Source organism: Ricinus communis, chromosome 9 (assembly GCF_019578655.1).
Source record: "Ricinus communis isolate WT05 ecotype wild-type chromosome 9, ASM1957865v1, whole genome shotgun sequence".
NCBI classification, from domain to species: domain Eukaryota; kingdom Viridiplantae; phylum Streptophyta; class Magnoliopsida; order Malpighiales; family Euphorbiaceae; genus Ricinus; species Ricinus communis.
The window spans coordinates 18,418,257-18,428,341 of record NC_063264.1 but is presented as its reverse complement, the minus strand read 5'-3'; the positions used below and the strand labels follow the sequence as shown (position 1 = coordinate 18,428,341).

At 35.6% G+C, this 10,085-nt stretch overlaps 1 non-coding gene across 1 annotated transcript; it reads left to right on the top strand.

Annotated features, from left to right (window-relative positions):
• Positions 1-620: 620 nt before the first annotated feature.
• On the top strand, positions 621-727 carry LOC125371251. The gene has a single exon (XR_007217551.1). It is a non-coding gene; the product is annotated as a small nucleolar RNA R71 (small nucleolar RNA).
• Positions 728-10,085: the final 9,358 nt, after the last annotated feature.

Sequence of the window (10,085 nt, the reverse complement as noted above, 5' to 3'; positions counted from 1 at the left end):
TTCATCATCAGCTCCTCCAAGTTATATTTCTTCTTGGCTAGTGGAGGAAGCTGTGATGATACTGTACTATCGCTCTTTGTGGTGGTCACGATGCGCCTTTAAAGCTTGGTGGACCTTAGGCATTATTATTGCACCAACTAAAATTCGAGTGATTTCTCCACCCAGGATTGTATGTGCTGCTATAGGGGTTGTTTTGTTGTCCCGGTGCATTCCCCATGTAATTAACCTATTCACGGTCAGTAGAAACAATAGATGAAGTAGAGGAGCTAGCAAACATACCTCCCGTATTATAGTTTGCACCATAGTGCGGGCCATTGAAAAACTTGCAGCTTATTTAGGCTGCTTGAACCGGCATCTGAAGTTGGTATAATTTCTTGGTCATAAGCTCCACTTGAGCTGCTAAGGCTGCTGTGGAGTCTAACTGGTTGACAATTCCCTATTTGACTGGCTGACTCCTAGAGGATTGCCATTGGTAGTTGTTCATGGCTATCTCCTCTATCAGATTTTGCACCTGCTCCAGCGTCTTACTGTTCAAGGCCCCACTTGTTGCAGCATCTACCATTTGCCTAGTAGTAAGGTTCAAACCGTTGTAAAAGGTCTAAACCTGCATCCATATTGGTAGACCGTGGTGTGGACAGCATCTCAACAAGTCCTTGTACCTCTCCCAAGCATCATACATGCTCTCGTTATCCATCTGTGCAAAAGAAGAAATGTCATTTCTCAATTTCACAGTCTTAGCTGGAGAAAAGTACTTGTAAAGAAATATTTCAGCCAAGGATTTCCAAGTAGTGATAGTGTTCAATGGAAGGGACTGCAGTCATCTCTTTGCTTTATCCCTTAAAGAAAATGGAAATAATCTCTGCCGGATGGCACCATCGGTAGTTCCATTTATCTTGAATATGGGGCATATCTCCAAAAACTTGGCTATATGGGCATTGGGATCCTCGCTTGGTAGCCCTCTAAGCTGTACACTCTGTGTATTCATCTTTCTTTATTTATTTATTCATATTTACCTTCTAGTTTCTTTTTCTTATGGACTGAGGGCTTTCGCACTATGAAAATTGAATACAATCGAATATTTGAGGCTAGTGAGTATATTATTATAGTCTTCTACCTTACGGGAAACCAAGCTATAGGTTCTTTGAAGAACTTTGCAGATTTATCAACACTCGAGCTGGCGAATATAGACTTCTTGCTCATGTCATTCCTTTCTTTTATTTTATTTATCCTTATGCTTAGTTGTATGGAAGAGAACAAACAACTTGTGATTTCTTTTCTTATCGGATCTGAAATCCTCCTTATGATCTCATTTTGTTCGCTTCTTTTGCGCCTTTCTTTCTAATATCTGTTTAGTATGATGATTTGGTTTTATTTGTGGAGCATAAATGCAAGTGTCGAGTGAAAGCATATGGAAGCAGCAATTATAGGCACCGATCCAATACTTCAACAAATGCGAAGAAAGAAAATTAGTTGATCGAGTGATATGGAACCTCTATGAATAAGCTTGAGAACCCCTTTTTAATTATGGACCCCCAACACATTAACATGAAAACCCGAAGAACCAATTCGGTTCAACCCTTAAGAAAGGTCAAAAAATATATTACTTAGAAAGATGATCAAGAATTAGGATTTAGAAAACTTGTTCCTAAATTCCCAATTCTGAAACACTCCACAAGAAAATGATCAATCTACTTGAATGTTTCTTAAGCATGTATTCTACACAAGAACACAAAGACAAAGCAAACAACTTTAAGGTGTAATAAACAATTATCATTCAAATTCAACTTCAACTTCAACTTAATTAATTAAATCAAAATTCGTACTAGCCTTATATGGGATTTAGAAAACCCTAAATCTTAAATAATAAGGATTTATATCTGATCTAGGATAAAGATAACCTTCCTAATTAAAAGAGATAACTTAAATAAAGTCCTGATTTTGATAAAATACATGTGTGATCATGTAAAATAAGCCATCAAATCCTAATTTATATAAGTCATATAGATGATCCTCATAACGTAAGCTAAGTTAGGCCCGAAGTCACCATATGCTCTAATTCAACTTCTTTGGTCTTTTTAAGCATAATTAGATTCATTCAAGCCCAATAAACTAAATTTAATTGATTAGCCTTGAACTGAAATCCAATTCTTCATGCCTTGATGTGTCCTTAGCCTAAATGTCTTTCATAAGCTCATTGACTTGTAATTTGAATCGGACAAGGACTCCTAGTTGAATTAATATTCCTTTCGTTGCTTGAACTCCTAATATCATCAGGACTCCTTACTGGATTAGGATTCCTCCATGAGTCAGGACTCCTTATTAGAGTAGGATTTATTGTGCTAGTTTGGATCGTATCAGCTTCAACGCGCTTTCACTCAATATTTTCGTGTTTATGCTCACCAAATAAAACTAATCTATCACGCTAGATAGAGATTAGAAAGAGAGGCAAAAAAGAAATGAAAAGAATGAGAACATAAGTAGGATTACAAATCCGATAGGAAAAGAAATCACACATTCTTTATTCTCTTCCATACGGCTAAATATGAGAATCAAATCGAATTGATTTAAATATAAGAGTAGAAAAGAACACAAAAAAGAAAAGACGTGAGTAGTAAGTCCAAGTTTGCTAGCGTGAGTCTTCATAAGTCTACAAAGTTCTTGAAAGAACTCATAACTTGATTTCTTGCAATGTAGAAGATTGAAATAATATGCTCACTAGCCTAAAATATTCGGATGCATGTGGTTTTCATAGTGCGAAAGCCCTCATTCCATAAGAAGAAGAAACTACAAGCATAATATGAATAAATAAATCAAGAACCGGAGATGAGTTGACTGGTCAGCCACTCTCGTAGTCCTAAATTTTATGAGCCAACTTAATAAAGATAAGAGAAAATTTGTGTGGGCCTAGTTAATAACAGTTTGACCCAAATTACTTCATTATATGCGACCTAAACATTAAAATGCTTGCATTCCCACTTATATTATGCTTGATCAATTGAAAACAACATGATTTCTCCCTTATGCACGTGGATTAATGGCTCGACCTACTTGATCATCAAACTAAGCCCCAATGCTACCAATCAATCTCGTCAACCACATTCCCATGTTGGCCTAAAGAGTTTGTGATTCACACTGATCGCGAATCCTTAAAGTATTTAAAGGGTCAACAAAAGCTTAACAAGCTTAATGCAAAGTGGAGTGAGTTTATAGAATCCTTTCCATATGTTATAAGGTATAAACAAGGTAAGGAAACATAGTTGCTCATGCATTATCTTGAAAGTATGTGCTTTTTAACACTCTTGATGCTAATTGCTTAGTTTTGAGTATATTAAAGACTTATATATGGATGACCATGATTTTAGCAGGTTTTATCATGCATGTGAAAAGCTTGTGTGCGAAAGGTACTATAAGCATAATGGATTCTTATTTAAGGATAAATTATGTGTACCTAAGAGTAGCTTGTGTAAACTTTTGGTAAGGGAAGCACCTGAGGGTGGTCTTATGGGGCATTTTGGAGTTGCTAAGACTTTAGATGTTTTACATGATCACTTTCATTGGCCAAACATATACATAGATCTGTAAAGAATTTGTGATAAATGCATTGTTTGTAGACAAGCTAAGTCTAAATCTTAGCCTCATGGATTATATATGCCACTACTTGTACCTAGTATACCTAGGATTGATATTTCTATGGATTTTATTTTGGATTAACTAAGTAAAAAATGTGGGCATGATTCTATTTTTATGGTTGTAGATCACTTTTCTACGATGGCACATTTTATTGCTTGTCATAAACTGAAGAAAAGAAGGTAAAACTTGTTATTGTGGAATTTGTAATTATGCACTTGTTTAGTGGGATAAATTGTGTAGGGAAAGGAGGAGGCTTGGTGATAGACCCATTGATACATGAGTAGAGATGAAACACATCATGAAGAGGCAATTTGTCCCTAGTTACTATTATAGGGAACTGCAGCAAAAACTAGAAACGTTGACACAAGGTTCCAAGAGTGTAGAGGAGTATCATAAAGAGATGGAAGTAGCCATAATAAGGCTAATGTGGAGGATGATAGAGAAGATACCATGGCAAGGTTCTTGAATGGCTTGAATAAGAACATAGCCGACCTAGTGGAGTTGCAACCTTGTGTGGAGATTGAGGACATGGTGATGTGGCCATGAAGATTGAGAGACAACTCAAACGCAAGAGTACAAGTAATTATGATTCTAAACATTATTTGAGTTCCACTTCTTCTTCTTGGAAACCAAATTAGAGTAAAAAGGATGATAAACATATTGTTAAGCCTAAAATTGATGATTCTAAAGCTAAAGTAGATATGGGTAACAAGGGTAAAGGTGATAATCAAACTAAAGTGATAAAATGTTTCAAGTGCTTAGGATTTGGACATTATGCACATGATTCCTCTAATAAAAGAGTTATGATTATGGGAGATGGGGTAGTCAAAAGTGAAACTGAAAGTGAGGATGAGATGCCACCTTTAGAGGATGTTAGTGATTTTGAATATGCTAAAGAGGATGTCTTGGTGGTACAATGCATACTTAATTTGCAAATTAGAAATGATGAACATGAGGAGCAATGTGAAATTTTGTTTCATACTAATTGTTTGACTGCTAATAAGTTGTGTAACATGATTGTGAATAGCGGTAGTTGTACTAATGTAGCTAGTACTTTGCTTGTTGAAAAATTGAATTTACCTACTATTAAGCATCCAAAGCCTTATAAATTGCAATGGTTGGATGATAGTGGAGTTGTGAAGGTTAATAAGCAAGTATTGATTTCTTTTTCAATTGGTAGATATAAGGATGAGGTATTATATAATGTAGTTCCCATGTATGCTGGTCATGTTTTGTTGGAAAGACCTTGGCAATATGATAGGCGTGTTTTATATGATGGTTTCAACATTAGGTACTCTTTGACTATTGATGGAGAAAAGTTCAATGTTGGACCATTACCTCCCAAGACCATTTATGATGATAAAATGAAGATAAAACAACAATATGAGGAGCTTGAATCTTCAAACGGGGAAACTTTGGGTAGGGAGCAAGAGAGAGACAAAATCAAAAAAGGTGAGTTGAGTGGTAAAATTGAGTGCAATGGGAAACACAAGGTGAGAGAAAACAATGGAGCAAAGAGTGAAAGAAAAATGAGTATATATGCAAAGCCAAGTGATATGAGGAAAACACTAACCTTGAGGCAACAAGTGCTTGTACTCATGTACAAGGATATTTTGATTATGACTAATGATCTTAACCAAGATTTTCCTAGTGTTATTTTTGAGCTTTTGCAGGTATATGGAGACCTTCTTCCCGAAGATGCACCTAAAGGATTACCACTCATTCATTGTGTTGAGCACCAAATTGACTTCATTGTGGGTGGAAGTATTCAAAATAGGCCAGCCTATAGATGCAACCCCGAGGAGAGAAAAGAAATCCGAGGGAAAACGAGTGAGCTTATGGATAAGGGGTATGTGAGAGAAAGCATGAGTCCATCTGCGGTTCTTATGATTGTAGTGCCTAATAAAGATGGAACATGAAGGATATATGTTGATTGTCGTACTATCAACAAGATAGAAGTATCACCATCCTATACCTAGGCTAGATGATATGTTGGATGAGTCATATATTCTTATGTGTTTTCTAAAATTGATATTAAATCTATTTATCATCAAATTAGAATGCATGAGAGAGGTTAGTAATGCCATTTAGCTTAACTAACGTACCAAGCACTTTTATGAGATTAATGAATCATGTTTTGCGTGCCTTCATTGGAAAGTTTATGGTGGTTTACTTTGATAATATCCTTGTTTATGGAAAATCTTTAGATGAGCATGTAACACATTTAAAGGTTATTTTTTATGTGTTAAAACAAGAGACCTTGTATGCTAATCTTAAGAAGTGCACTTTTTGTAATCTTAAAATTACTCTTATTAGATATATTGTTAATGACAAAGGAATTCATATTGATCAAGAAAAAGTAAAAGTAATTAGGGAGTGGCCGAAACCTACTATTGTGCATATGTTAGGGGTTTTCATGGTCTTGCGAACTTTTATAAGACATTCATTAAGGATTTTTCTATAATTCGTGCACCTTTAACTGAATGCATTAAAAAGAATGCGGGTTTAAGTGGGGAAAAACAAGGTGTTGCTTTTGACTTGTTAAAGGACAAATTAAGTTCGAAACCTTTGCTTTCTTTGCATAATTTTGCTAAAACCTTTAAGCTTTAGTGTGATGCAAGTGGAATAGGCATTAGAGGAGTCCTAATGCAAGAAGGATGACCAATTGCGTTTTTAGTGAGAAGCTTAGTGGAGCTAGTCTAAACTACACAACATATGACAATGAGTTTTATGCATTGGTAAGACTATTAGAACATTGGCAACACTATCTTTGGTATAAGAAATTCATGATCCACATCGAGTCCTTGAAATATAACAAAGGATAAGGGAAGCTTAGTAAAAGACATTCTAAATGGGTGGAGTTCATAAAACCATTTCCTTACATCATCAAGTACAAGCATGGTAAGGAGAATATAGTAGTTGGTGCTTTGTCAAGAAAGTATGCCTTAATTTCTACTCTTGATGCAAAGTTGTTAGGTTTTGAATTTATCAAAGACTTATATATTTCTGAGTTTGATTTTGCAAATGTGTATGGGGCATGTGAAAAAGGGAGGTTTTGACAAGTTTTATAGGCTAGATGGTTTTCTTTTTAAGGAAAACAAGTTGTGTGTGCCTCAATCTTCTTTAAGAGAGTTGCTTGTGAGGAAGGCACATGGTGGGGGTTTAATGGGGCATTTTGGTGTGAGTAAGATATTAGATGTATTGAGTGAGCATTTTTTTTGGCTACACATGAGAAAAGATGTTGAGAAAATGTATAAGAGATGCATTACATGTAAATAATCTAAATCAAGAGTGATGCCTGATGGGCTATATGCACCTCTTTCCATTCCTAATGAACTTTGGGTAGACATTTCAATATCCTTTGTGTTAGGATTACCTAGGTCAAAAGTGGTTTAGCAAAATGGCTAATTTTATACCTTTTCACAAGACGGATGATGCGACGCATGTTGCGGGGCTATTCTTCAAGGAAATTGTGAGACTGGTTCCAAGGACAAAAATAAGTGATAGAGATGTCAAGTTTCTTAGCCACCCATGGAAGACACTTTGGAGCAATTTGGGAATAAAGCTTCTATTCTCAACAACTTGTCATCCATAAACGGATGGACAAACGGAGGTGGTTAATAGGGCCCTTTCACAACTGTTGAGAGCTACAACTCAAAGGAACTTGAAGAATTGGGAAGAATGCTTGCCATATGTGCAGTTTGGCTATAATAAAAGTGTACATGGCATAACAAATCAAACAACATGAAAGTTTAGACCATTGACTCCTATGGATTTGATGGCATTACTAATTGAGAAAGCCAACTTGGAAGGCAAACAGAAGGCTGATTTTGTTAAGAGCTTACATGAAAAAGTGAAAGCCCAAATAGAAAAGAAGACTCTTCATTATGAAAGACAACACAACAAAGGAAGGAAGAAAGTGGTATTTGAACTGGGTGATTGGGTTTGAGTACACATGAGGAAGGAGAGATTTCCAAGCAAAAGGATATAAAAGCTAATGCCAAGAGGAGATGGACCATTTCAAGTTCTTGAGAAAATCAATGACAATGCCTACAAGCTTGATCTACAAAGTGAGTATGGTAATGTAAGTGCAATTTCAATGTAGTTGATCTTTCTTTCTTTGATATAAGTGAGGAAGATGACAATGAGCTTGATTCAAGGATGAATCCTTTACAGGAGATAGGGAATGATAAAGATTTTTTTAATCTTCAAGGTCTATTGACAAGACCTAAGACTAACAGGATGTAAGAAGCTTTGTTAAGCCGCATGGGGGGCCTTAGAAGTTAAGTTTTCAATGTATTCCAAAAAGAAGAAAGCATGGGATGAGGCACAGGCGTGCTTCAAGCCGTGTCACCTACTACCCTTTCAAGAGAAGGAAGCGTGGGACACAACATGGCCGTGCTTAATGCCGTGTCACCTACTAGTCTTCAAATCAGAAGGAAGCATGGAATACAATAAGGCCGTGCTTAAAGCCGTGTCTCCTACTGGTCTTCAAATTAGAAGGATGCATGGGATGCAACATGGCCGTGCTTAAAGCCTTATCACTATTGCATTGGTTTTCTCAAGATTCAATAATAGTGGATTAGTCTATATAAGGCTAATACACAATTTATTATGTGTTACTAGATATAATTTAGTTTATTTTTAAGATTTGACCAAGTTTTTTCTTTTTTAACTTATGTTTAAAGTGCGAGAGTTATTATTTCAGAGTTATAAATATGAGAGTTAAGTCTCCAACACCTATATTTTTAATTGTGTGTTAGTGAGGAGCTATGTGTGGTGTTTAGACATGTCTAGGGTTTCTTTAGGTCTAGCTTTGTCTATATATACCAAGCTAAGCTCCATTTGTAATCAACTTTTGACGATTGATATAATACATTACACTTGTGAGCGTTTATGCTAAAGTTCTTATTTGAACTTTGAACTTTGAACTTATCAAACTTCTTTTAGTTTGTGGCGTTCTTTAACTAAAAATATTATTTTTAATTCTTTACTTATCAAATCTTTTTGGTTTATGGCGTTAGGATTGGATTCAAGTGCTAATTTCATTGTTAATCAATAACAATTGAAATTACTTTCATAAACTTCTTTTAAAGGATCCTTAGGGTTTTGGAATCATCTTGATTAGAAGGTGTTTTCTTGCATTGCATATGTATTATAACTTGTTAGTTATTGTCGTGTATGGTTGCTAAAGAGGTGATTTCCTATTAATAACTTTCGTAGTCCCAAATTTTATGAGCCAACTTAACAAGAAAATAAGGAGATATTCATGTGGGCCTACCTAATAATACTCCTGTCCAAATTACTTTATTATATACGTCCCAAATATGAAAATGCTCACATTCCGGCTTGAATATGCCTAGATTAATGAAACAATATGATTTCTCATCGTTCCCTCTTTCCTTCAAAAGATTCATCTGCGATCATTCTGACAATAATATCAATACTTGATCAACTAATTTTCCTTCTTCGCATTCGTCCAACATTGGGTTGGTGCCTATGATTGCTGCTTCCATATGCTTTCACTTAATATTCATATTTATGCTCCCCAAATAAAACTAAACCATCATGCTAGACAAAGGGGCACAAAGAAATGAATAAAAAGAGAACATAGGTTATACAGATCAAATAAGCATAATTAAAACCTACAAATTGCATAAGATTTTGTGTTTGACAAGATTATTTGGAAGAATTCATTTGTCTTATTTAGGCAATTTAATGCAAGTCTAATGTCAGATGCCTTAGTGGAAAATCCAATTACGAAAGAAGATATGGATATATAAGATTAGTGGATTTAGAGCATGACATAATGGGTAAATGCAAGTAAATATCAAAGTTGAAGCTTGGCCAAACCTTAGATGACCATTTGGGCTTGTATTTGGCCTTATTCAAGCCGTCGCACAATTTGGGCTTAAGAAAGAAGGGGGCATACAAATTTTCCAAAAAAGGAAGCTCTAGGAGGTGCCACTTTAGTGCTTTTTTGACCTAATAGAACATTGATGTGCGTAAAATACACACATCTAAATAGGGTTTTTAAGATTGATTTTATGGATATTTGGATGTGAATTGGTCCTAACACTTACCCTATGCATCTGTTTGTGTTCATTAGGTTCAAAAGAAGTCAAAGAATGATAAAGGGAAGAATTGGAGCATAATTGGACGTCAAAGATGCCGAAACAAGCTAAGCAGTATGAGAAGTTCGAACAGGCCATGTTGAATTCAACATCAAGTCAGATTCCCAACACTCATTGTGTTGGGTACATCAAACATCAAAGAAAAGGAAGTTCTTAGGGAGCACAAATGAATACGGGCATAAACACGGGACCGTGTTGAAGACGGGAATCAACACTGCGTGTTGATTGCATGGGGAATTAATTAAAAGAAAGAAGAGAGGAAAGAAAGAAAGGAGAGCGGGGGAGAATGTCCCAAACCCTAATATTTCTCTAAGAGTTTTC